We start from the raw sequence: 27,540 nt of genomic DNA, 5'->3' as shown, positions 1-27,540 counted from the left end.
TCCAGAGGAGGTCGTAGGTAGCAACGGGCCGCGGCAGCGCCAGCAGGTCCCGACAAAGATGGTGGTTGCAAGAGGCCGCGGCAGCGCCAGCAGGTCCCCACGAGGATGAAGGTTACAACGGGCCGCGGCAGCGCCAGCAGGTCCCACGAGGATGAAGGTTGCAGAAGGCCGCGGCAGCGCCAGCAGGCAGGACGACAGTTCACAAGGCAGGGCGACGGCAGCGCCAGTAGTCCGTCAAGGATGAGTTCTTCACGGTGTCTCTCGACTCCAGGATACAACTGCCTTCCTGCTCTGGAGCTGCCTCAGTTATAGGTCTGGCGCCCTTTGATGTCCGGACCCTCGCACTTGGAGGTCGGGAGGTCCGGGATGAGGGAGTCCAGACACCCAGCAGGGGGGTGGAGCCAGCGCCCGGGGAGGCTGGGGGCGATCGGCACCTGGCGGGGGAGAGCCATCGACACTTCTTTCTCCCATTGACCTGCCAAGTGGTTCATTCACCTCCTGGGTGGATGGTGGTGCCGGGATGTCGGGCCTGGCCAGGCCCAGGGTTAGGGTCGAGCTGAGGCCACGCGGTCTCGTGGTGCATTGTCCAAGGTGGCGGCTGGTCCGGGCAATGGTGCTGACGGTGGCCCGGGCCAGGGATACAGAGATGTCCGGGAGCAGGCGTCCCGTAGGGGACGGGTTGCGGGATGCTTCTGTGGGTAGCCCTGGGAGAGCCGGTGTCTGGGCCCTGTCATGCGGGGAGGGAGCGAGCCCTTCATGGGGCCTGTCCAACATGCGTCCCCCCCAGCTGAAGGCGGGGAGAGTCACCCATCCTCTTGGGGACTCTCCTCGTCGAGGCGGAAAAAGCGGGACAGGCCATCCGCGTTGGCGTGGTCTTGGCCAGGGCGATGCTCCACAGTGAAGTCCATCCCCTGCAGGGAGATGGACCATCGCAATAGTTTGGGATTCTCCCCCCGCATCTGCATCAACCATTGCAGGGGGCGATGATCTGTTTGCACCCGAAAGTGGGTACTGAAGAGGTAGGGCCGGAGCTTCTTAAGGGCCCATACGACTGCAAAGGCCTCCCGCTCGATGGTGCTCCAGCGCTGTTCTCGGGCCAGTAGGCGGCTGCTGATGAAGGCCACTGGTTGGTCGACTCCCTCGGGGTTCAGTTGGGAGAGGACGGCCCCAATGCCATGGTCCGAGGCATCAGTCTGAACGATGAACTCGCGGCTGTAGTCGGGGGCCTGGAGCACAGGGGCGGTGCACATGGCAGCCTTCAGCTTCTCGAAGGCCGCTTGACAGTCGGGAGTCCAGTTGACTGTTTTTGGGTGGTTCTTGGATGTGAGTTCCGTGAGGGGCCCCACAATGCTGCCATATTCCTTCACAAACCGCCGGTAGTATCCGGTGAGCCCCAAGAAGGCTCGGACCTCGGTTTGGGTTACGGGGGGCTGCCAGGACTGGATGGCAGCGATCTTGAGCTGGAGGGGGCCACCAGACCGCTTCCCACTTGGTGTCCGAGGTAGGTCACGGACCCTTGGCCAATTTGGCACTTGCTGGCCTTGATTGTGAGGCCGGCCTGTTGGAGGGCCTGCAGGACCTCTCGGAGGTGGCGGAGGTGGTCTGACCAGTGGCGGCTGTACACCGCGATATCGTCCAGGTAGGCGGCGCTGAACTCTTCGAGGCCCGCCAATACCTGGTTCACCAGTCGTTGAAAGGTGGCTGGAGCGTTTTTCATGCCGAATGGCATCACCGTGAAATGGTAGTGTCCATCCGGGGTGGAGAAAGCGGATCGTTCTTGGGCTCTGGGGGTGAGGCCGATCTGCCAGTAGCCCGCTGTCAGATCGAAGATGCTCAGGTAGCGGCCAGCCCCCATGCGGTCAACCAGTTCATCTGCCCGGGGAATGGGGTGAGCGTCGGTTCGGGTGACAGCGTTCAGACCCCGATAGTCGACGCAGAATCGGAGCTCGGGGGTGGTGCCCGGGGCAGCAGCTTTGGGGACCAGTACGACTGGGCTGGCCCAGGGGCTGTCCGAGGGTTCGATGACTCCGAGTGCGAGCATCTTGGAGACTTCTTCTTGGATGCAGGCGCGCACCCGATCTGGTACTCGGTACGCCCGGTGTCGGATAGGGGGACTATCCCCAGTGTCTACGTCGTGCAGGCACCAGGGGGTGACCCCAGAGGTGAGGGAAAATAGGTTTGCAAATTGCCGCAGGAGGGCCCGACAGTCTTGGCGCTGCTCCGGGGTCAGGGCATCTGAGAGTCGGACCCCGTCCACCGAACCATCTCTTTCACGGGTCCTCAGTAGGTCAGGGAGGGGTTCGGAGTCCTCTTCCGCCCCACTGTCTGTAGCCATCAGCAGGCTGAGCTCTGAGCGCACGAAGTGTGGTTTGAGTCTGTTGGCGTGGAGGACCCGGAGGGGATTCCGGGGGGATTCCATGTCGATGAGATAGGTGACGGGGCTCTTGCGCTCGACCACCTTGAAGGGCCCCGTCCATTTGTCCTGCAAGGTACAAGGTTCGGTGGGGGACATCACCCATACCTGCTGTCCAGGCTCGAACTCAATGGAGGAGGCATGTTGATCGTACCATTTCTTCATTTCCTCCTGACTGGCCTCAAGATTGGCTTTGGCGATCTCTCTGAATCGCCTGGTCTGATTGCGGAGGGTCAGGAGGTACTTGTAGACGTCTGGAGGGGTCTTCAGGGGGGCCATTTCCCATTCTTCTTTCACTAGGCTGAGGGGCCCTCGAATGGGGTGTCCGTACAGGAGTTCGAAGGGGCTGAAGCCGAGGGACTTCTGGGGGACTTCTTGGTAGGCGAAGAGGAGGCACGGGAGTAGCACGTCCCACTGGCGGCGTAGGGGTTCTTCCAGCCCCATGATCATCCCCTTGAGAGTGCGGTTGAACCGCTCGACCAGTCCGTTTCCTTGCGGGTGATAGGGGGTTGTGAATCAGTAGGTGACCCCGCACTGCTGCCAGAGGGATTTCATATACTTTGAAATAAAGTTCGTGCCCCTGTCGCTGACGACCTCCCGGGGGAAGCCCACTCGAGAGAAGATCCCCATTAAGGCTCGGCCTACCACTGGTGCTGTTACAGTTCGAAGGGGAACGGCCTCGGGATAGCGGGTCGCGTGGTCCACCAGGACCAGGATGAATCGATGCCCTTGTGCTGTTCGGGGGTCCAGGGGCCCCACAATGTCTATTCCCACCCTTTCGAACGGGGTGGTGACCACGGGGAATGGTTGCAGGGGTGCCTTGAGTTTGCGGCCGTTCTTCCCGCTGGCCTGGCAGGTGGGGCAGGACCGGCAGTGGTTGGAAACGTCATTTCTCATTTTTGGCCAGTAAAAGTGGGTCACCAGACGGTTGTATGTCTTGTCTTGCCCCAAGTGTCCAGCCAGGGGGACATCATGAGCCAAGTTCAAAAGGAAGTCTCTGAAGCGGAGGGGCACCACCAGCACTCGACTGGCCCCCAACTCTGCGATTCTTTGTTCGCTGTACAGTAGGTCATTGTCCCAATAGATCCAGTGGGCCCCTGCGGTGTCTCCCGCGCTCTGGGCGAGTGCTTGCTGTCGCAGTCCCTCGAGGGAGGGACAGGTCTTTTGCTCTAGCCGGAATTGCTCCTGGGTGGGTCCCCCTTCTTGACGCCACTGAGCCAGGTCTGGAAGGTCTTTGGGCTGAGCGGGCCCTTCTTGGGTTTGTTCCGGGGGGTCGGTATGGAGGGTGTCTCCCTCTGGAGCGATTGGGGGAGGAGGTGCTGGCCATTCGGGTTCTTCAGGTCTGGGGATGGTGCGGGCGGCCATGGACCGGGTTGTTACGCACGCCCAGTCCGGGAGGCCCAACATCCCCAGGTGCTCTCTTCTTTCAACGGCCGCCCACGGGGAACTCTCGAGATCGTTTCCCAGGAGGCAGTCCACGGGGGCATCATCGCGGACAGTCACTTTTAGCATACCGGACACTCCTCTCCATTCGAAGGGGACGCAGGCCATCCAACACAGGCTTTCAGAATTGTCGGCCGATCGGACGGGGCAAAGAACGTTTGGCAGGATTTGTTCTGGGGTCACCAGGTGACAGCGGACGGCCGTCACACTGGCCCCCGTGTCCCGCAGGGCTTCGGCCTTGCGCCCATTTATGTTCACCCACTGGCTGTATTTTCTGGTGTTGGCGGGTAGGGGAGCCAGCGGGACCATGTCTCTTCCCCCTAGGCAAGCCAGGACCATGGCGGCGGGTTCCCACTCGGGCTGCTCCTGCTTGTACTCTTCATGCTCTTCGGAGATTTGCTCTTCTCCTAGGGCGGCGGCAGCTACCTGGCGGGGCCCGGGAGTCTGATTCTTTGGGCAGTTCGGGTCACTGGCATAGTGGCCGACTCGCTGGCATCGGTGACAAGTAACATTGGCTCGGAACCCCGGGCGCATCGGGGGGTTGCCCCGGCCGGCCGGGGGCGGGGTGTTGTGAGCGGGAGCGGCTGGGACGGCATCTCTGCCCCGGCCCTGGCCTCCTCCTCCTCCACCTCAGGGACGATGATGACCTTGGTTGGTTCTGTTCTGCTCGGTTGGCCCACTCCGGGCCACTCGGGTGCTTTCCCATCGGTCAGCCTCAGCGGCGAGCTGCCGTGATTCAGTCAATTTACTGTCGAGGAGGTGCTGCCTGAGCTCGACGAAGCAGTTGTTGGAGAGGTGCTCCCACACAATGAGGTTGAAGAGCTGCTCGTAGGTTGTTACGTGGCTACCCTTGATCCATCCCTCGAGGGCTCGGCTGAAATAGTTCACATATTCTACCCAAGTTGTACCCGGGATCCGGGTGCAGTCGCGGAACCTCTGGCGGTACATCTCAGGCGTAAGCCCATATCGAGTGAGGAGGGCGGCCTTCATGTGGTCATAGGACGTCATTTGGTGGTCCGGGAGCTGTAGCAGGGCATCGCGGCCTTCATTGACGAACCTCCCCCATAGACCGGCTCCCCAGTCACTCCGATCGATCCGGTGGGAGGTCATGGCGATCTCGTAGGCCTTGAACCACTGCTGTATGTCGTCGTTCCGATAGTATTCACGGACCACATCTTTGGGGATGTGGACCTTTTGTTCGGTAGAACCTGGGGTGCGCGGTTGCTCGGGCACCCCTAGTTCTTTGTTCTGTTTCCGTAGTTCTATCTCGGCTAGCTTGCGCTCGTGTTCGTATGCCAGTCTTTTTTCTTCGAGTTCTCTCTGTCTTTGCTTTTCTTCCCGCTCTTCTCGGAGCCGTAAGTGTTCTAAATTTATCTTTTGTTCCGCCAGTTTCAGCTCTCCGTCCAACCGGAGCCGTACCAACTCTAATTCGTGTAGTCTACTTTTTTCTCGTTCTTGGATCTCTTCCCGGGAGAGACTCGTTCTCCTTTCTTCCGTCAGAGTGGTGTTTGTCTCTGGTGCTTCGATGTTTTGGTCCCGGGGTCCGGCGGCATTTGTTTCTGCCCAGGATTCTAGGGCGTGCTTGAAGTCATCTTTTGTGCTCAGACCGGTGGTAGCAATGCCTAGTTCTATACAAAATTGTTTTAGCTCTCGGTGGTTGCACTCTTCTAGTTTTTCCATCTGGAATTTCTCAGTAGATCCGCTCTCTTTGGTCGTCATTGTGGTTTAGTCGTAGGGTGAGTTACTCTCTGTACGATTACGCGTTGGTTCAGATCGTGCCGCTGGCCACCAATGTTAGACGGGGACCCGGAGGGTCGGCCGAGGACATGGGGAGAGGCCTCCGTGAGGGCCGTCTCCAGCGATCGTACAGACAAGTAACTTCCCCCCCACAGATGGACACCACACAAAGATAAGGTTAACGCTCTTTATATGCAGTTCTTGGATTAAGGTAGTACGGTACAATGAGATCAGGACACGAGGATCCTCTCAATTCTAGTCTCTGAAAGGGAAAGGGGGTAGCGGGACAGTCTTGTTACCAATCTGGTATTGAGATGAGACGATGAGTAGCTCACAATACTCGAGCTCGGCGTTCGGTAGGTCGGGCCGCGGCAGCGCCAGCAGGTCCCGAGGAGGTCGTAGGTAGCAACGGGCCGTGGCAGCGCCAGCAGGTCCCGACGAAGATGGTGGTTGCAAGAGGCCGCAGCAGCGCCAGCAGGTCCCCACGAGGATGAAGGTTACAACGGGCCGCGGCAGCGCCAGCAGGTCCCACGAGGATGAAGGTTGCAGAAGGCCGCGGCAGCGCCAGCAGGCAGGACGACAGTTCACAAGGCAGGGCTACGGCAGCGCCAGTAGTCCGTCAAGGATGAGTTCTTCACGGTGTCTCTCGACTCCAGGATACAACTGCCTTCCTGCTCTGGAGCTGCCTTAGTTATAGGTCTGGCGCCCTTTGATGTCCGGACCCTCGCACTTGGAGGTCGGGAGGTCGGGAGGTCCGGGATGAGGGAGTCCAGACACCCAGCAGGGGGGTGGAGCCAGCGCCCGGGGAGGCTGGGGGCGATCGGCACCTGGCGGGGGAGAGCCATCGACACTTCTTTCTCCCATTGACCTGCCAAGTGGTTCATTCACCTCCTGGGTGGATGGTGGTGCCGGGATGTCGGGGCCTGGCCAGGCCCAGGGTTAGGGTCGAGCTGAGGCCACGCAGCCTCGTGGTGCAGTGTCCAAGATGGCGGCTGGTCCGGGCAATGGTGCTGACGGTGGCCCGGGCCAGGGATACAGAGATGTCCGGGAGCAGGCGTCCCGTAGGGGACGGGTTGCGGGGTGCTTCTGTGGGTAGCCCTGGGAGAGCCGGTGTCTGGGCCCTGTCATGCGGGGAGGGAGCGAGCCCTTCATGGGGCCTGTCCAACATGGTAGAACTATCAAAACAGTTATAGTAGATTCACAGTTGAGGGGCAAGGTACGAGCTTAAGAACCGAGGTGAAGGTGCTGATTAAATACAAATTACTGTGGAAATTAGCAAAATTAATGTACCTAAGCGGCGTTCATTTGCCTTTTCCCATTCCCCTCCCTGTAAGCACCACGAATACCATGAAACATTGACCGCATCATTCCGCCAGTAAAAGCCCATGCCCATATGTACATGACAGCCATTTTAGGCACCATGGCCTTTTTGCCCGCTCATTGGAATCCCCGGCTTTCCTCCTGCGCATATTTGAACACCCCCCCCCTCTCACAGGCATAGACCATAAACCCTCTCCGCGACCCTGCTCTGAAAAGTAACCCTCCTGCTTGACCCACGCATCCCCATTTCCTCTTGAAGAAGCATCCTTCGCCTCAGCTGACATAACCCCCCCCCCCAGCTGTACCTGACTGCCCCCGCTCTCTCATGCACGGGTCATAAGACCTCTCTCTCTGTGCGACTCTGTCCTTGGGAGTCACACTCGCGCCTGACCAACACCTCCTTTCCTTTTATGAATACCCCTCTGTTGGTAAACTCTCCCTCTGCGCTTGATTGTCAACGCAGCATGAATACCTCTCCTTTGATGACCCCTTCCACCGAGTCCGATTGTCCACACAGGTCCGAGGCCATCGCCTAAGCCGGGAGATACAGTTTACTGCCCCCTATTGTGTGGAGTCGCTCCTCTTCAAAGGGCCCACTATTGATCCTGGCCTCCCCACCCTCTGGGATACGATCAGGCGCACACATCCTAAGAATCGGCGGAACACTCAGCTGCGTGATAGCCCCCTCCTCTTATCAGCAGATTGAGGACCTCTATTGTGGATGCATGTGGGGGTGGGATTGACACGAGGGTCGGGGATGTCTTTTCCTTGTTTCACAATGTCGTTATTGTAATAAGGAATGTTTGTAAGGTATAAAAGGCGATGTCTCAGAGAACTTGTTAGAGCACCTCCAGAAAGACACTGTGTTTCGTGTCCGAAATGACAGGCTCTCCTCATGAGAAATAAAACTCTGTTCTCGTGTTCCTACTTCCAGCGCCCATCTCTTTATTTGGTAACTACTCAGAATGGGAACTAAGAGGCGTCTTGCGCTAGCAGCCTGGGCATCGGTTGTAAATTGGGCTGACTTTCCACAATTGGCGCCCAACGTTGGGCCCATCAGTGACATAAGGTCCAGTAAGAGAGATCCAGACGATGAGGTGAACATCTAAATGATTGGAGTATACCTGCCTTGAGAGGGCCCTCGTCCGGCTGCCGATTGAATGAACTTCACCGATTCTGAACGGACCTCTCTCGAGTGACCTATTGTCCTGACTGGAAACCCACAGGAATGCTGCATGGAGTAAGAGAACGATCGGGCGCTGGAGGAGGAAGACGAAGAACTTTCCACATGGTCCGGTCCGGGTAAGATTAAGTAGGGGGTTTTTACGCCTGATTGGTAGGATGGTTTTATCCATCTGATTGATTGATTGATTGTATTGGAATCGGTATTTAAATACTGATATTGTTTGTTTATTGGTTCATTTAGCTTTGGTTGCTACTTGAAATATTGGTTCTCTTCTTGAGAACGAGACATTCTCTGTTTGCAAACAGCGGCGAATAGGAACGTTCGTCTCTTTTTGCAGATAGAGAAGGGTGGGTAATGCCCCTTTATGATTCGTCATGCCTACCTTTCTCCCCAATGATTGTTTGATATCGATTAAATATCGATTGTTGCTCTTTGAGATCTTCCCTGTCCACAAACAGAGACGAATAGGAATATTCTGTCTCCCTTTGCAGATAGCGAAGGGCAGGTAATGCAGACGTTTGTCCCAGTTGTAATCCGTTATGCCTGTTTTTCTCCCCACTGATTGATTGATTGACTGGACATTTATTGTTCAAGGAATTGTTCGTATGAGGTATTTTCTGTTTGCAAATAACGTGGAATAGAAATATTCTGTCTAGTCTTTGCAGATAGAGAAGGGTAGGTAATGCCCCTTTATGATTCGTCAGGCCTACCCACTCCCCACTGATTGATAATCTAGTTCCACCCGGACCATTTATTGGAGGTAACTCATCTGGTCCGTCCAGGAGTACCCCTAATGAAAGGACATATAAAAATATGAAGTGATCACCGTACCCTGTTAACAGAAACTTTAGCCTGAAACACGCTAAGAAAAGGAAGGAAAAATAAAAGAAATCGGGCTAAGTCAGTAACCCCCTGATGAGCTTTCGACTTCACTAAAAATATGAAACATTAGAAATAATACGAATAAAAAAAAAATATATATATATATCTAAAATGGCGAAAGCTTGACGCCAAGACAGCCACGAGGTAACTAGGCTCCGCTGCCTATCGCTGCTCCAAACATGTCTGTCCCACCGCCCGCCACGCCCAAATAACGGTAACATGAAATAAATACAAATCAGCAGATACCTACCCCCATTCCGGAAGCCCCCGAAGTGCAACAGGTCCGCGGTTACTCCCATCCGGAAGGCGAGGCCTCAGCGCGTGTAGAGCAGGGCTCGGCTGGCCGCCATCAGAAGGGGAGGCTGTGGGGCGGACGGCCCGAAGGTTGTTATGGTCTCCCCATTCCCTTCTTTCCTTCTGCCCTGCGGGCCATGGGGGGGATGTCTTGCCTCAGCCACCGACCCCCCCCCCTCTCTTTATCACCTGCTCCGCAGCGATAACACTGGAGAGTTGCAGATAGCCCCTTCAGCGGCAACACTTGAGAGTTACAGGTAGTCTCGCCTGGTCTGGCCGTTACGAAAGGTCCAGGGAAAACAGTGCCTTGCAGGCCACCAAGGGGGGGATGTCTTGCTGCCTCCGACCCCCCCCCCCATCTTCATTGCCTGGTACGGCCATACCAAAGTGCTGGAGCCGAGAAACGGCGCGGGGTCGCTGGAAGGGGGAGGCGGCGCGAACGAGCCTCCCCCACCTCCCCAGGTGGAGGCTTCCAGCGACACCCCAACGCTCCTGCTCAAAGAGGGTCCATATCAAAAGGTGGGTTTTTTGCCCGGGACTGGCACACGCCCTGTGCTCCTCGACATTGAAGATTCTAAAAGAGCCGGGGGGCCGACCTCTCCACGAGGCGCCCCCCGCCCCGTCCTCCGATGGAGCCACGAGACGTCGGCGCACTCCTGCCGGCGCCAGCCTCAGTTTGGAAGTGACTAAAAATCCTGCAAAGATACAGATTTGTTCAGTTCCGGTGGAACACCAGAATGACCCGGTAGGAAAGATTGTTGCCTCCCTCCCCACTTTTTGACTGATGGCTCATATCGCTAGTCTGTTACCCTATTACGAAAAACTTTTTGAACTGCCAAAAGAAGGTTCTGGTCCAACCACGAGTCAGTAGAGACAATCTGACTAGACTGGGACTTGCCTGACCTCGCCCAAAATGGCGCCGATACAAAATGAAACTTTCAACTCCTTGTTGCACCCTGATTGCTCAGCCTTGAGGTTCCAAGATATGTATGCAGTTTTTGGACAATGAAAATAGATAAAATGGATATTGATTATGTGTTTGGAAAAGAAAGCGATGTAAGATGGGTATTGAATATTTGTTGGGACAATGAACTGATATGGGGTGGGTACTAGTTATGTGGATGGATAATGAACAGATATGAGATGGGTATTGATCATGTATTTCAACAATGAATTCAGCATAAGATGAATACTGGTTACGTGATTTTTCAATGGATTGATGCACGATAGGTATTGAGTGAATAGTTGGACAATGAAATGATGTAAAGTTAGAAACCAATGGTTATTGAAAGTTCGAATTTTCGACATTTATGATGCTTGCTCCCAATGAATTTCAATACGATTTTATTACACTGCTGCACCTTATATTATGAAATAAATGGCCACCGACTTCGTTCCTCTTATGCACAGTTCCAGTCTGCTCCGTAGCCGGCCCACTGGGTTGTAGGCCCGTATTTGTGCGCCAATATTTTTATTAAAGTTTTTTTTTTTTTTTGAACACGCAAATATAATTGTAGCGTTTTTATTGATGAGTTTCGAAATGTATGGCTACTGTCACCGATATAAGTAAAATACATGCAGCATGATTAAGGTTAAAGGTTAAAAAGGCCCGGTACTTAGCAGCTACATTATGTGTCACAGGCAGCCGGAAAAGTGTTTTAGACGCCCTTAAGCGATACCGAAGAAATGCCACCTGACCACCACCCTTGCACATGACCTAAAAGGCCACGATCAAGTGATTCATGTAGATACGCAGACCATCGATGATTATCTATCTAACACTACTGGTCCCTCTGGGCTTAAACGCCGAGATGGTAGAGAATGCACCCCGTGGAGATAGGTCGAGTATGTGGTAGGTAAAAACATTTTCGGATTTATGCGCGTTGATGTGTTTTGAATGCTGCCCCCACCCCTTCTTTCTCCTCCCTTCTGCAGGTCGCGCCGGAACATCGGCTGAAGTATGGAAGAGCAATGATCGAACGACTGACAGAAGGGGAAAAAGGGGATCTGAGCATAGTACTTATGCTAACGAGCTTTGAAAGGCGTAGACTTAGATATGACTGTTCCTCCTTAGAACGTAGCGACTGGGAGGATGGACTGACATAGAAACTTGACGGGTTAGTACTGTATGACAGAATTTGACTCGAACCAGCACGCCAGATAGTGCAACTATGACGTTTTACTAGATAGGGAAAGGACAAGGAAAGTTCTGGGGTAAGGTTTACCTAGGCACCACCCGTCTGGAAAAGTAGGAATGATGTTGATGTTTAAAAACGTGTACCACCTCCTTCTCGCACCCTTATAGATATAGCTAAGCTGTCCGACTGTTCTCCCGATTAATGCCCTCCGTTGCCTCAGCCTGGAGAACTTCTCGCCAAAAGAAGAAACAAAAAAGTGGTTCAAGATCCAACCGTGGGCAATAGCCCGACCAGGTTAATTCCTGACCAACTGACCGAGGTGTAAGTATTAGCGATCGAGAACGCTTGCAAAGATAGCAAATGAGAGGAAAAGGAGGAAAAGGTAAAAAGAGCTCAGCACATAGATAAAAAGGATACTAGAGATACGCAGCATGCAGAAAGAGATCTTTTTGGCCAATAACTGTTTTATGTTTTGTCGCGAACCTTTTTTTTTGTATGTAATACATGTACTGTCTTCCCTTGACTGAGTTTGTGTGTATGTAATGTATGGGTTTACGTCTTCCCTCTGTTTGCGTCTCTGTGTTACCTGACCCCTGCTGTTCTGTGTTGTGAGCGCACTAAATGACCTATTACCGTACACGTCTCTCTCTCTCTCTCCCTCTCTATCTCCCTATCTCTCTCTCTCTCTACATGTCATACGTGTACCAAATGGCTCGTTTAGGTTGCAGACGACTCTCACTCTCTATGAGAGTCTCCCTATTCCCTCTTCCCTTTCGTGGTAAAATTGTGCCCCGTCGGCACCAGTCTAATTGGGTCCCTTTTTTTTAACGCAAAGGTGTTCAGCAAAATTGACAAAAACTAAAACGATTGTGACTTGCCATATTACTACCTCTCCTTTCTGCAAAAATGAATGAACTTGAATTGGCTAAGAAAGAAAGGGCAGGTAAGACGACTGATATCCCCCAATCTGGCCTTTTATAGGGGGGACTATATGTCAATGGCTTCCTATTCTTCAGTTCGTTAGAAATACAATCCCCAATGCCCAGATTGATCCCCAATGTCCAGGTTGCCCCTCCCTTATGTACTCAAGCGCGAATGTTCAAAGCGTCCCCGCTTCTCCCATTGACCCCCGCTCCATATCAGCTACCCCCGAAGTATAACTGATGACCTTGATTAACTGTCGCTCCTCGATGAAAGTCTGTTTACCCCCCTCTCTCGATGATAGCACCCCCGCCCTGTTTGAAAGGGTTAACCAGCCCTGAAGTGAAATGTTAGACTGTTAAGGCTCGGGTTAGAAAGACGAGTCTCCGCTGAAAGTTCCGAAATGTTGAGTTTGGTGAAGTGCGCAGTTGATAGGAGCCTGATTTCTCTCCATATGTGTCATGAATAGACGATGAATAAACTTGGCATGAACCCAGTAGGAATGCCGACATATACACTGCATGGTAATAGACTTCTGACTGTGACCGATGAACGTATCTCCCAAGTGCGTAGGATTGAAGGAGGAATTCACATGCATAAATGTCTTCTCCTGCCAGTTCTCTAAAACTTGTTTTGTACCTATTCAAAGATATACGATCATCGGAGGAGAAGGGTCGGACGTGACGTACAGCCTGGCTGCAGATCTTGAGACACATGTGACCTCGACCAAAGGTGGAGCTGCAGAGCAACAAGATACGGGACGAGACAGCAATCTCAAACGTGGAAAATGAAAAGTTGACGGGCTGCCCTGAAGCCCTCAGTCTGCTAACCCACGTGTGCCTGAAGTCTTCGTCCCCTTTTTGGGCCCGATTGATGGGCCTGCCTGCTCGTTATCCTTTGCTCCCTTGGTCCCTTGGAAGTGACCGAAAAGATCTGATCCCACTCCGCCCTCTCTTCCCTCGACTATCCAACAACCCCCTCTTTTTCCACGTGACTTTTTGACTCAGACAAGAAGAACAGCATTCAGATGGAAATGGGGTTTGCCACAGAAGGAAAAAGGAAATATAGGTGCCGAGCATAAGGCACCCTTAAAGAATTGGTTAGGGAACAGGACTGTGGTCTAACAGCAGAGGACTGACCGCACCCTGCAACGCGTAAGGATAGATCCGAGCTGGTCCTATAGCTCCACCGCCGGTGCTCAACAGCGCCAACGAAAAGATACGGACTAGAGCCTACCAGTGATGGCTCACTGCTAAAAAGACACTGTGACGAAGATATCATGTATTGGACTGAATTCCTCCCTCAACCACTTGGTATTGTTTTCAAAATGTTTGTCGGTCACCTTTAGAGCTGTACATTGATGCCATTTTTTTAGAAAGTCAGAAGCATTTATACTGTGTAGTATGCTGCGCCCTAGGCTTGTAGTAACCCAACAAATATAAATTTCTATGTATTGCATTCTGCCAATCACATCGGCTGCTCATGGTTATATGCAATCTGCTAGTACTGACAAACGTTATTTCATCAACCACACATGTTTATATGTACGCCCATCAATTAGGAAGGATAGGAAAATGAACTCGCTTATGGTAAAAGCGGCGACTGTGGAAATTAGCAAAATTAATGTACCTAAGCGGCGTTCATTTGCCTTTTCCCATTCCCCTCCCTGTAAGCACCATGAATACCGTTAAACATTGACCGCATCATTCCGCCAGTAAAAGCCCATGCCCATATGTACATGACAGCCATTTTAGGCACCATGGCCTTTTTGCCCGCTCATTGGAATCCCCGGCTTCCCTCCTGCGCGTATTTGAACACCCCCCCCCCCCTCTCACATGCATAGACCATAAAACCCTCTCCGCGACCCTGCTCTGAAAAGTAACCCTCCTGCTTGACCCACGCACCCCCTATTTCCTCTTGAAGAAGCATCCTTCGCCTCAGCTGACATAACCCCCCCCAGCTGTACCTGACTGCCCCCGCTCTCTCATGCACGGGTCATAAGACCTCTCTCTCTGTGCAACTCTGTCCTTGGGAGTCACGCTCGTGCCTGACCAACACCTCCTTTCCTTTTATGAATACCCCTCTGTTGGTAAACTCTCCCTCTGCGCTTGATTGTCCACGCGGCATGAATCCCTCTCCTTTGATGACCCCTTCCACCGAGTCCGATTGTCCACACAGGTCCGAGGCCATCGCCTAAGCCTGGAGATACAGTTTACTGCCCCCTATTGTGTGGAGTCGCTCCTCTTCAAAGGGCCCACTATTGATCCTGGCCTCCCCACCCCCTGGGATACGATCAGGCGCACACATCCTAAGAATCGGCGGAACACTCCGCTGCGTGATAGCCCCCTCCTCTTATCAGCAGATTGAGGACCTCTATTGTGGATGTATGTGGGGGTGGGATTGACACAAGGGTCGGGGATGTCTTTTCCTTGTTTCACAATGTCGTTATTGTAATAAGGAATGTTTGTAAGGTATAAAAGGCGATGTCTCAGAGAACTTGTTAGAGCACCTCCCGAAAGACACTGTGTTTTCGTGTCCGAAATGACAGGCTCTCCTTATGAGAAATAAAACTCTGTTCTTGTGTTCCTACTTCCAGCGCCCATCTCTTTATTTGGTAACTATTCAGAATGGGAACTAAGAGGCGTCTTGCGCCAGCAGCCTGGGCATCGGTTGTAAATTGGGCTGACTTTCCACATTACCGCGTTTTATGTTACTTGACGGCAGATGCATGTAATTTAGATCTGTGCGAGGAAAACTGACTTATGGTTAATTTGGAACCTACAACTATAACCATTTTGTAAGAGAGAAAATATTCTAAGATTTTACAATTCTATTTTATACACTTTGATTCAACACCCAGGTACAAGGCCCTTGGTAAGGTAGAGATTCATGACGATAGTCAGGGCAGAGCACTCACTGAGCAGGTCTGTAGGATTGAGACAGGACACGTGTCTTCTTGAGATCCCTATTTAATCTTTATCAACACCGCTTCAACCTCAGCTTGGTTGGTTGGGGCAAGCAATTCCCAAACACAGCTTGGGGATACAGGGTTTACCAAAGATGGAATTTCTGTAGAAGTGAATGTGTGGGTTTTAATGCCTTCATAGATCTTCTTAATCATTGATGTGAGGTAATATGAATTTTTATGGTCAATTGTGTCCCCTAACGTAGACCCCAGCGGCTCCGTGTACGTGCTTCAAGTACATGTATGTTCCCTCCACAACCAGCTATGAAGACGCAAATACATTTGCGTCCAACGTTAACATGTCCTCTTTCAGATCCACCATGAATGGGTCGAAAATTCAGTTCCTAAGTATGCCGTGCCACCGTCTTTACATGGTGCACTTTCACGTTTTCCTGGCTCTGGCGAGTTAGGCCCTGATTTCTGCCATCGAGCCCTTTCTGCCTTCTGCCTCTGAAAGCTGCAGCCTGGATCTGCATCCGTGACCCTTGCCTTACTCCCTGTGCGGCAAGCGGTGCCCGGCTCGGCCTGCTTGCCTGCCAAAACTGTATTTCGCCTTCAAGTTATCTGCTCCGCTCCTCGAAAATACATTCCTGTCTAGTGTTTTAGGTAAACATCTCCCCAGCTGCATAGCAAAGGGCCCGGCCTTTCTGTCTCCGTGCAAGTTAATTCATTGCTCCTGTTACCACGGTAGGCCCATGGCCCCCTCGCATTACACGTAGACACGTAGTCACATATGCATGCACTAGCAGTCAGTATAGAATAGCCTCTGCCCGAGAGACCTTTCCTTCTAGATAATACAGTTCCTCAAACACAAGATATCAGATATGATTTGGGATTAGGTTGTTCTGACACGCCAGACTTCTGTCTCCACGTATAGTGCTAAATGTCAAGTCCCCTTCACCCTCTAGTTCCACGTCAATCACACGTCATGCTGCTGCGCGCGCATCTCTGCCATATATTTCTGCTGACACTGCAGGATTCCTCTATGAATCCACCCACCTGTGACACTCTCATGTGACGTTTCTAGCACACACCTCCGTGTACGCCCTCGTGCACGCCTTCTGTTATGCACATGTGTTCTTATCTCGTTTCTCTCAGCTGTTACGCCTTCTGTATCCATCACCATTGTATGCATTTACTATATATATTGTACTCTGTTAATAAAGTATTGTCTATCCCTTCCTGAACCTTTGTGGTGATGGAACATGATACCTGGTTCGAACCAATTCCATTTTATGGAATAAAACCCTTATAAACTCAGATGCCACGGACTCTGCCTCTCATTTCCGATTGAGTTATTTTATTGAACTTTACCATATAGAAATTCCGCATAGGTAAATTTTTATTTACCACATAATTGGCGCCCGATTAGGGACCCCTCCCCCACCTTACGCGCCGGCGGTGCGTTGCAGGCCTAGCCCCCTGCCACAGCCGTGACGGACAAATACGCGTACCCGCAGGATTTCCTGTATCTCCCTCAGGCCAACGGAGGTGACTGAGACTGCGATCGACACCCAGACGAGGCGGTGAGGAGTGCGGAGGATCCCGACCAGAGCCCAGCCGAGAGAGCAAGGTCCGAGGTGTTCAGAGGCCCACCAGTTCCGAAGTACCTACGTCACGAGTCGAGTCGAGTCGAGTCCGGTCCAGTCCAGTGTCGAGTTTCCGAGGCCTTCCGTTCCGTGCTTCCCGGTGAGTACCGTTGCTGGGGACGCATCTAGACGGGTGCATTAATTTGTGTCCGGTCAAGACGGGTTTGGGTACACAGACCCGGTCTGCACTGTTTTAGCAGTGTATCTGTACTGTTTAGCAGTATATCCAGTATCCAGTTATCAAGTTATCTAGTAAATGTTTTAATGTATTTTAATGTCGTGGTATGAGTGATTGTTTGATCGTCATTACTGTGTTTATTGTATTAGTTGTGTTCAATATCGAGTAAGTATCAAGTATCAAGTATCGAGGTTCAGAATGCCACTGTTTTCTAAGCTACGTCAGATAGGAACTAGAAAAGGGATACTTGAGGAAGCTGTTCCATTCCCACCCAGGGACACTCCCGGATATTTTATGTACCACAAGCACGGCTTAGATGCCGTATTATATCTCGACTTGTGGGTGGATTACACTAAGGACTTAGCAGAGAATCAGAAATGGCCCGCTACAGGGACATGGGATGCCGAGTGCATCATGAGAGTAGAGGAAGCATTATGGAAAAAGAAAGCCAGACAGTCACAGAAAGATGCCATTGAATTATGGCGTAAAGAATCACATAGACGGACAGAGAAAGCACTCAGAAAAGCAGAGAAAAGTAGAGAGGATTCTGAAAAAGCTAAAGAAAAGGAATTACTAGAAGAAGGACAGAGAGTCAGGATAGAGCAACACGAAAGACAGAGCAACGCACTTATGACAGGATTGTATCCAGTCCTGGCCGAGGGCCTGCCCAAGGCGACCCCGGAAACACCGAAAAATCTGCCCCCTCCATTGGTTCCGACTAAATTACGTCACAAGACCGCAGCAGATATTTTCCTTTCTTCCTATTTAGACGATGTAGCTCCCGCGTATACCAATGTACCCGCTCATGTCCCACCTGCACCTGTACCACCCGCTGATCGTCTGCCCCCAGGTCCGCAACAGCTGACCCCTCCTGCACCACTTCCTGCACCCCCTATTAATCCGCTTAATCCTTTTGGGGCTGACGCTGCTCAGGCCCCAACCCAGTTACAGCAAGCACTGACCCTACAGACAGGTGATGCTCAAGCCTCCGCCTCAGGAGGTGCATCAGGAGGTTACCGTACCCCGCCACCAGTACAACGATTAACTATTAGAGAACTAGCAATGCAACTTACTCCGAAACCAGTCACAATTGAAAAGCTTAAAGAGTATCTTACAGACTGTAGATATGATCCAGTACCAGGCAAAGACGGTTGCATGATATTAGCCTCAATACGTATAAGACGTGCTGCAAACTTTCTATTTCTATTTCCAGGAATGTCAGATTATCTAGACAGGATATATCGTTTTGTTCAGACAGGGGAGGGTCAGGAATGTATACACGAGGCCATGGCACATCAGAAAGTAGATATTCAAAGTATGATTTTAAGATTCCTCATAAACTGTTTCATAAGAGAACGAGACCGGCCTGATGTAAATAAAGAAGAGATGGAGGTACTAACTACATGGGGTCAGAATATTGCAGACGGAAAACATGATAGACAGAAATGTATAGAGGCCATGTACAGAAAAATCCGTAAAGAAATAACAGTATTTCATGAAAGAGAGAAAGCTGAAAGTGAAGACAAGAATAAATCCTCAGAGGAGGATGAGCTAGAAGAAGACATAGGTACGGTAGCATATGTAGGAAAGGGTAGACCTTTTAATAAAACGATACGTCCAGAAAGTAAGAGACTTTTTCACTCTGCTATGTCAAATCCGAAGACTCCTGAACATCTATTTCAGGCTACCGATAAAGTACTTCAAGAACGAATGGGGTATCATGTACTCAATTCCATGGATGAACAAGAATTAGCCAGGTCAGCAGTACAATGGGCTGACAATTCCGATAAATATAATGATGACGCAGTAGAGCAAACATTTTTGAATCTTTCCCCAGACGAACAGCGACTAGCTGGTATGTACATGATACAGCACCTCCTTACGTTGTATAAGAGCCAACATTCTGATCCAGGTCCCCTACCTGATGTACTAGTAGAGTTACTCATGAATAAATGGAGAGGCCTAGGTACCGATTTAATTAAAGTAATTTTAGAACATCGACACAGATATAGTACTTTCCTGAATCCACAGTTTGTTTCAGCTCCACTCCCGGAAAGGAAAATATTTTACATAGACAGACAAAATCCCTTGCGAGAAGTACATCCAGTCAGGAATGATGATAATACCCTTACACGTGTGTATGTATACACGCCCATAACTAAAATGGAATTGTTGGAAATGAAGAAATTAGTGCCCAGTCATGATAAAGACCCTGCAGGTTTTCACCGTGAAATAAAAGACATGTTACTCATGGGAGATTACACCTATCCCGACATTATGAAAATATTGAAAGTATTACTGCCTGCCGGTATTTACGAGAAACTCAAAGAAAAAGAATGGGAGGTGGGAGGCAAAAAGATAGATTGGGCTGCATTAGAAACAGAAGAAAATGGCCGAACCCCAGGTTTGGGTTTTGGGGATAAAACGAAAGCATTACCAGGATTGTTAGTACAGGTTTTGCCACGATTATTAGCAACTAAAAAGGAGGACTGGGATGCCATCTCAGCCTGCAAACAGAAACCCGATGAAGACACTAGTGATTTTTATTCCCGATTTAAGAAATGTTTTATTATTAATAGTGGCCTGAAACCAAGTAGCGAGTCATACCCGCACCTTTTTGTATCCAAATTAGTCGAGAATTCTCTGCCCCAAGTTAAGAATCGTGTATTGAAAGTCGAGAGCACATGGCAAGCAAACACGCCTTCACAAATGTTACAAATGTTACAGTACCACCAGAACAGAATTAGGGAAGAACATGATCACGAACAAAGACGCATGAAAGACACGAAAATGAAAATGTTAGTTGCTCAGTCAGTTCCAGCTGACGGGCAGAAAAAGGGCATGACACAGTCCAATAATTCAGCAGCTCCTGTTAAAGGGACATGCAACTATTGTAAACAGCCAGGTCACCATGTAAACGATTGTGCAGTTTTGAAACATAATATATCCACAGGTAAAACGAAAGAGAGACCGCGTCCTCCAAGACAAGACCAGGTCCAACAACACGTTCCACAGAATGTACAGCCTATGCATGCTCCACAACAGACAGTACAGACCGTAGCGGTACCACAACCACAACCGATTGCCGCAACACAACATACAACTCAGCAGATGTACCAGTATGCTCAAACTGATTATCCCGATTACCAGCGATACACATGAAATAGCCTAGAGAGGGAGGTTGGCTTGCCTCTTATTGAGGTTCCTGTAGATCAAGAGGGTCCTTACGTACATAGTCAGGTATTAGGGAAAGATAGAAAGTTTTTGATTGATACAGGGGCAAGCAGAACAACAATCAGTCATGACGAGGTTCCAGGGGCACCCCTCTCAGGCTCACAGAATGTTTCCCTTGGATTTTCAGGAAAGCCTATTGTTAATGAAGTATCAAAACCAGTTCCCCTTTCAGTTGGTCCATTGTCACGTACTACAGATTTATTGCTCACGAAATCATGTCCAGAAAACTTATTAGGTATCAAGACTCTGAAAGCTCTAGGAGCTGTAATTTGTTGTTCTCCGGAAGGAGTAAGATTGTTTTTGCGTGACTTTAAGGGTCACTATGTGTTGAGAGATATTGATCCCAGATTACAGAATGTTCCTGCACATTTATGGGCACAAGGCTCCACTGATGTAGGTTGTATGCACATTACACCATATCGAGTTACACTGAAACAAGGTGTTGTTTTACCACGCATCCGACAATACAAGTTACCAACAGATGCTGTAGTGGCTTTACTGAAAATCATTGACGAGCTCATTGCACAAGGAGTGGTTGTAGAAACCGACTCTAATCTCTGCAATTCCCCTATCATTCCAATTCTTAAACGTACTGACCCAAATGCTCCCCCAGTTTATCTATTAGTTATTGATTTACGAGAATTGAATAAATGCATTGTACCACAGTACCCTGTCGTTCCAGACATCTCTTCTTTATTGACAGCTATTGATTCTGAGGCAACGTTCTTTACTGTAATTGATCTGAAGAACGCCTTCTTTAGTGTCCCCATTGATCCGGAAAGCCAATATCTTTTCGGATTCTGTTTCAATGGCCGAAGCTTCAAATTTGCGCGCGCACCTCAAGGATTCACAGAAAGCCCCAGCATCTATAGCCAAGCATTGAAAAGACAACTTGACAGTATTCACATGCCTGACAACACTGCCCTACTTCAGTACGTCGATGATCTACTGATCACCGCCCGAAGTGAACAAGAATGTGAACAAGCGTCACTGACAGTTTTACATTTCCTGGCTGACAAGGGACACAAGGTGTCCCCTTCGAAGCTACAATTCTGTGTTCAGCAAGTGGTATACCTTGGGCACTTGCTGTCCAAAGGGGGGAGACAGCTAACACCTGACCGCATCCAGTTAATTGTAAACATGTCACAACCCAAGACACAAAAGGAGGTACGGGCCTTTATAGGCCTCACTTCTTACTGTAGACAATGGATCCCTCAGTACGCATTTCTAGCCAAGCCACTCATACAGTTGACAACACAGGAGGCAGCGACATCGACTGTCCTCCCTTGGACTCAGGAACATACACAAGCTTTTGACGACTTAAAGAAAGCCTTATGTCAAGCACCAGTTTTAGCAACACCATGTTACAGCAAGCCTTTTACACTTTTTGTCACAGAACGCGAAGGTACTGCATTGTCAGTACTCACCCAAGATCAAGCAGGTTCACACAAACCGTGTGCTTATTTTTCTAGTACATTAGATCCAGTAGCCCAGGCGCTGCCTGCGTGCTTGAAATCAGTAGCGGCAACAGCTCTAGCAATTAGACAAAGTGATTCCATAGTATTAGGACACCAATTGACAGTACAAGTTCCACATTCCGTGGAAGTTCTTTTAAACAGAACACAGACTCAGCACTTGACTATAGCACGACTGACAGGTTATGAATTGACATTATTTCAGCCACACATAGAAATCAGACGTTGCAATACATTGAATCCAGCTACACTTTTGCCATTAAGTGAGACAGACCCTTTGGCACATGATTGTGTTGAAGTCATTACCATTACGACGAAACCCAGACAAGACTTGACAGACACCGCATTACCAGATCCAGACCTGACACTTTACGTGGACGGTTCATGTATGAGAACAAGTACAGGAGAGTTAGTGGCCGCATATGCAGTGACAACAGAAACTGAGGTCATAGAAACACATCGTATTGACACCCTGTCAGCTCAAGCAGCAGAGCTCATAGCTCTGACCCAAGCCTGTATTCGAGCAAAGAATAAGAAAGTTAACATATACACAGATTCCCGTTATGCCTTCGGAGTTGTACACGACTTCGGTGTACTCTGGCGAGAGAGAGGTTTTTTAACTTCTCATGGTGCCAAAATCCAGCACGGACCCCTCATTCAAGCTCTGTTAGATGCAATACATTTGCCTACAGCGATATCCATCATGAAGTGCAAGGCACATACGAAAGTCACAGATACCATTTCCCAGGGTAATGACCTGGCAGATCGAACAGCCAAGCACACAGCTCAGACTCATACTCACGCAACTGACCTGACAAAGACAGTAGTCCCGACACCGACACATTGCATGACAGTTAAGGATCCCGCCCTAGATGTAATTGATATACAGACACATGCTACACCAGACGAAATCAAGAAATGGACTGAATTAGGAGGGATCCAGACAGAACAGGGATGGATGACGAAGGGAAAAGCCACATGGTTTCTCCCCGACTCTATGGTTCAAGTTATCATTAACACAGTACATAGTCCTGCACATTTAGGAGAAAAAGCCATGTTAGATAGAATTCAAAACCTTTGGTTCTATAAACATTTACGAGCAGCAGCAAAGCAGAAAGTGCGTACTTGCATGATCTGTTGTCAGTTCAACCCAGGTAAAGGCATTCCCGTAGAGCAAGGTGGATTTCATCCTCCCGATCACCCTTTTGAAGTCCTCCAGATGGATTATATCCAGATGGAACGTTGTCGAGGATTCAAATATGTCCTCGTAGTTGTATGTGCACTTTCCCGATGGACAGAAGCATATCCAGTCCCAGATTACACTGCTCCGACCACTGCCAAGCAGCTGGTACGTGAATTTTTCCCCAGGTATGGTTTGCCCCGTGTCGTGTACTCAGATAATGGTCAGCCATTCTCGTCCGAGCTTATGAAGCAGGTATCACTCCTGCTAGGTTATCAGTGGAAGTTCCACTGTGTCCGACATCCCGAGGCAGCAGGTCTCGTAGAGAGACATAATCAGACCCTGAAAATTCGCCTTGCCAAGATATGTAGGGAGAAAGGCGTAGACTGGATAGTTGCATTGCCAGTTGCACTCTTTTACATGAGAATGATAGCACATTCTAGAACAGGGCTATCCCCGTATGAGGTGGTCTTTGGTAGGCCACCGAATATGTGGGGGACGCCTCTGCCTCGTAAGATCACAGATGTTGACTGTAATATGCTGACAGATTACCTTGCCTCCTTGATGTCTGCACTACAATCATGTCGTTCACAGGTAGCTGCAGCCTTTCCCGACAACACCGAGGTGAAGCCACACGAGATCGTCCCTGGAGAATACGTTTTTATCCGGAATTTCGACAGGAGGAGTCCGCCGGAGCCCCGTTGGCAGGCGCCGAAGCTTGTGTTATTAACAACAAGGACAGCAGTGAAGGTGGAGGGCCGCAAGGGCTGGCTCCACTCGAGTCATGTAAAAAGACACTATGGACTGCCGCCAAAACCAGACTCCCAGCCCTGCCCCCTTCCAGAGACTGATACTAAACTCCCCCTGGTAGAGAAAATTCCTTCTCAAGAATTTCATATGAAGTTGAGGTCTAGCAAGTCAGACAGTTTAATTGTTTAAGTCCTCCCCTAGGTGAATCGGTTAGACAAGTTTCTGACATGTACAGGTTAGACCCCAATAGAGAGAGAGATAGACAGAAACAGCTCAAGAAACGAGAATATTGTAAATCTCTCCGTAGTCACTGCATCGTGACATTATTGATTATGTTTTTTCTGAGTCTTATGATTATTGCTGCAAGTATACTGCTACACATGTACTTTACTATTTTCACACGTGCACATTCTTCTTCAAATGTCACTGTCGAGCACACTTTCAGTGAATTGCCCCCGCACGAGTTATCTTACCGACTTGCGCTGCGCAACAATACTTTTATTAGTATGTTACACCATTCCCATCAGACCAGCAATGCTACCAATTGTTGGATATGTGGCCGACTCCCCCCCTATCAGAAATACAAGGGATTTCTGCCCCTCTTTCCGTATCCGTTCACACACAATGGTTCCTGTGGTGCATGGTTTAGTTTAATGAATTCTTTAGATTCTGATTCCGTAGTTTATCAGGGAAATTGGGTATGGGGAAATCTGAACACAGTTTTGCATAAAGTATGTTTCCCTGACAAGGAGGGTCTTCCACAAAGGACAGGGACCGATCTAGAAAACGAAGTATATGGATTAGGTAATTTTACACTTAACCTCATGATTCTGAATGTCCAGTCCGAAGCCGAACCAGTCTTGCCCGCTATGTCAGTATTACCAGTCAAAGGTGAATTATGTGTCAGAAAGAATGGTTCAGTACACCTAGGTCATAGTAAATGTACTACTGTGATTGAATTCAGTGATAAAGGCAAGTCTACATTCAAAGCTTCCCGTCATTCCTATTTCATCTGTGGTCATACAGCTTATGTTCGCTTACCCCTAGATTGGGATGGTACTTGTTACATTGCATTCCTTCTGCCACCTGTTTTTCTAGCCCCACCTGATTACCATAAGAACTCCCGTCTAGTACCTAATAGACCCAAGAGAGAACTCCCGATTGTCGACTATACTGAAACGGCATGGGAGCAGTACACAGATTTCAATAAAGGTTTCTTTCCCTATTTAGGAGCTGTCTTCAATAGCAAATCAATACGACACTTAACCAGAACCCTTGAAGCAGTAGTAAATGAAACTACTTCCGCCCTAGGCAACTTAACAGAGGAGCAGTCTGCCATGCGGATTGTTGTTCTTCAGAATCGTCTTGTTCTTGACGTCATCCTGGCCGATAGGGGCGGAGCCTGTAGAGTCATCGGATCGAGTTGCTGTGTTTTCATTCCAGAAAACGCACGGTCAGTATATAGAGCCATAACCCGTCTCCACAAGATTGCAAGTCAGATACACCAGACTCCAGGTACCTGGACGTGGTCCGGTTGGTTCTGGAGCTTGTTATCAGCCTGGGGATGGAAAATCCTATCCTTCCTCGGAATAGCCCTTCTCATAGTATTCAGTTGTTGTCTATGTCTGCAGTGTGGGCCAGCGATTTGCGGCTTGTGCGCCACATCATGTATTCCCCGTTCAAGTTCACGTTCTAAATCCCGCCAGAAAAAGGAAGAGCAAATGATGTTATATGAACAAATTGATGGACTAATGAAGATTGATATATCATGAAGGGTCCGTAGGGGACAAGGAGGGAATGAGGTAATATGAATTTTTATGGTCAATTGTGTCCCCTAACGTAGACCCCAACGGCTCCGTGTACGTGCTTCAAGTACATGTATGTTCCCTCCACAACCAGCTATGAAGACGCAAATACATTTGCGTCCAACGTTAACATGTCCTCTTTCAGATCCACCATGAATGGGTCGAAAATTCAGTTCCTAAGTATGCCGTGCCACCGTCTTTACATGGTGCACTTTCACGTTTTCCTGGCTCTGGCGAGTTAGGCCCTGATTTCTGCCATCGAGCCCTTTCTGCCTTCTGCCTCTGAAAGCTGCAGCCTGGATCTGCATCCGTGACCCTTGCCTTACTCCCTGTGCGGCGAGCGGTGCCCGGCTCGGCCTGCTTGCCTGCCAAGACTGTATTTCGCCTTCAAGTTATCTGCTCCGCTCCTCGAAAATACATTCCTGTCTAGTGTTTTAGGTAAACATCTCCCCAGCTGCAGAGCAAAGGGCCCGGCCTTTCTGTCTCCGTGCAAGTTAATTCATTGCTCCTGTTACCATGGTAGGCCCATGGCCCCCTCGCATTACACGTAGACATGTAGTCACATATGCATGCACTAGCAGTCAGCATAGAATAGCCTCTGCACGAGAGACCTTTCCTTCTAGATAATACAGTTCCTCAAACACAAGATATCAGATATGATTTGGGATTAGGTTGTTCTGACACGCCAGACTTCTGTCTCCACGTATAGTGCTAAATGTCAAGTCCCCTTCACCCTCCAGTTCCACGTCAATCACACGTCATGCTGCTGCGCGCGCATCTCTGCCATATATTTCTGCTGACACTGCAGGATTCCTCTATGAATCCACCCACCTGTGACACTCTCATGTGACGTTTCTAGCACACACCTCCGTGTACGCCCTCGTGCACGCCTTCTGTTACGCACATGTGTTCTTATCTCGTTTCTCTCAGCTGTTACGCCTTCTGTATCCATCACCAGTGTATGCATTTACTATATATATTGTACTCTGTTAATAAAGTATTGTCTATCCCTTCCTGAACCTTCGTGGTGATGGAACATGATACCTGGTTCGAACCAATTCCATTTTATGGAATAAAACCCTTATAAACTCAGATGCCACAGACTCTGCCTCTCATTTCCGATTGAGTTATTTTATTGAACTTTACCGTATAGAAATTCCGCATAGGTAAATTTTTATTTACCACAGATGGAAAAATAAGGCTAGTTTGTTGCGGGACTCCTGCACCGAGGGAGGCAAATGTGCAGAGCGAGGAGGACAGGGGAATTCCTTTAGAGAGACAAAAAGTCTTTTGGCTAATGAAGTGGCTTCCATGATAAAATTATGCAAGATCGTTGGAAAATCTCCTATGACAATATTTTAAAATGTTCCTTATATGTGGATAGATCTGTGGAACCACTTGACACTTGCCATTTCTTTCTAGTTGTCTGTGTCGAAGTCTACTGCTCTTTGGTGCCTCCTAACATCACTTATTGGTTACTTTGGGCAGAGCACTCTTAAGGAGCTTTGTAGGCGCCTTATAGATTGTATCATTGAAGAAGGCCACTTACTTGATCTAGTTCATTAAACTGAGGGGATGTTTGATTGGTAAATTTATTAGCATCATCGAATCTTGAAGGGTCAACTTTTTCCAGGATCCTACTATCCTTGCGCTCGTTTTTTGTGTTGAAAGACTACGCCTACTACCTATTAAGTCGTTTAGTCCCCCATATTATCAAGGTTAAAAAATCAAAATTATTAGGCCAATGACTCTATAAGATGCTTGACCTGACTACTGACCTTAGAGTGCAGTGTCTAAATTAGAAGCATAAACAATGCAAATCAGTCTTGATAGTCCGGTGAAGAATGGTTGCTGCCAAAGTTCACTGGGCAAATAAGTCACCTGTGTTTAGGTCTGACTACAAAGCACTTTAGTAGTTTGGAGTATCTCATATCATCAAGCCTTCATAAAAGTTCAATAATAACTACAGAGAGAGAGAGAGAATGGGTTTGGGTTTGGCCTTTTCAGCCATTGGCTTGCGTGTGCTTTAC

This window comes from Lissotriton vulgaris, chromosome 2_1, assembly GCF_964263255.1.
Source record: "Lissotriton vulgaris chromosome 2_1, aLisVul1.2, whole genome shotgun sequence".
Lineage (NCBI taxonomy): Eukaryota > Metazoa > Chordata > Amphibia > Caudata > Salamandridae > Lissotriton > Lissotriton vulgaris.
The sequence above is the reverse complement of the archived record's forward strand: the minus strand, read 5'-3'. Positions refer to the sequence as shown.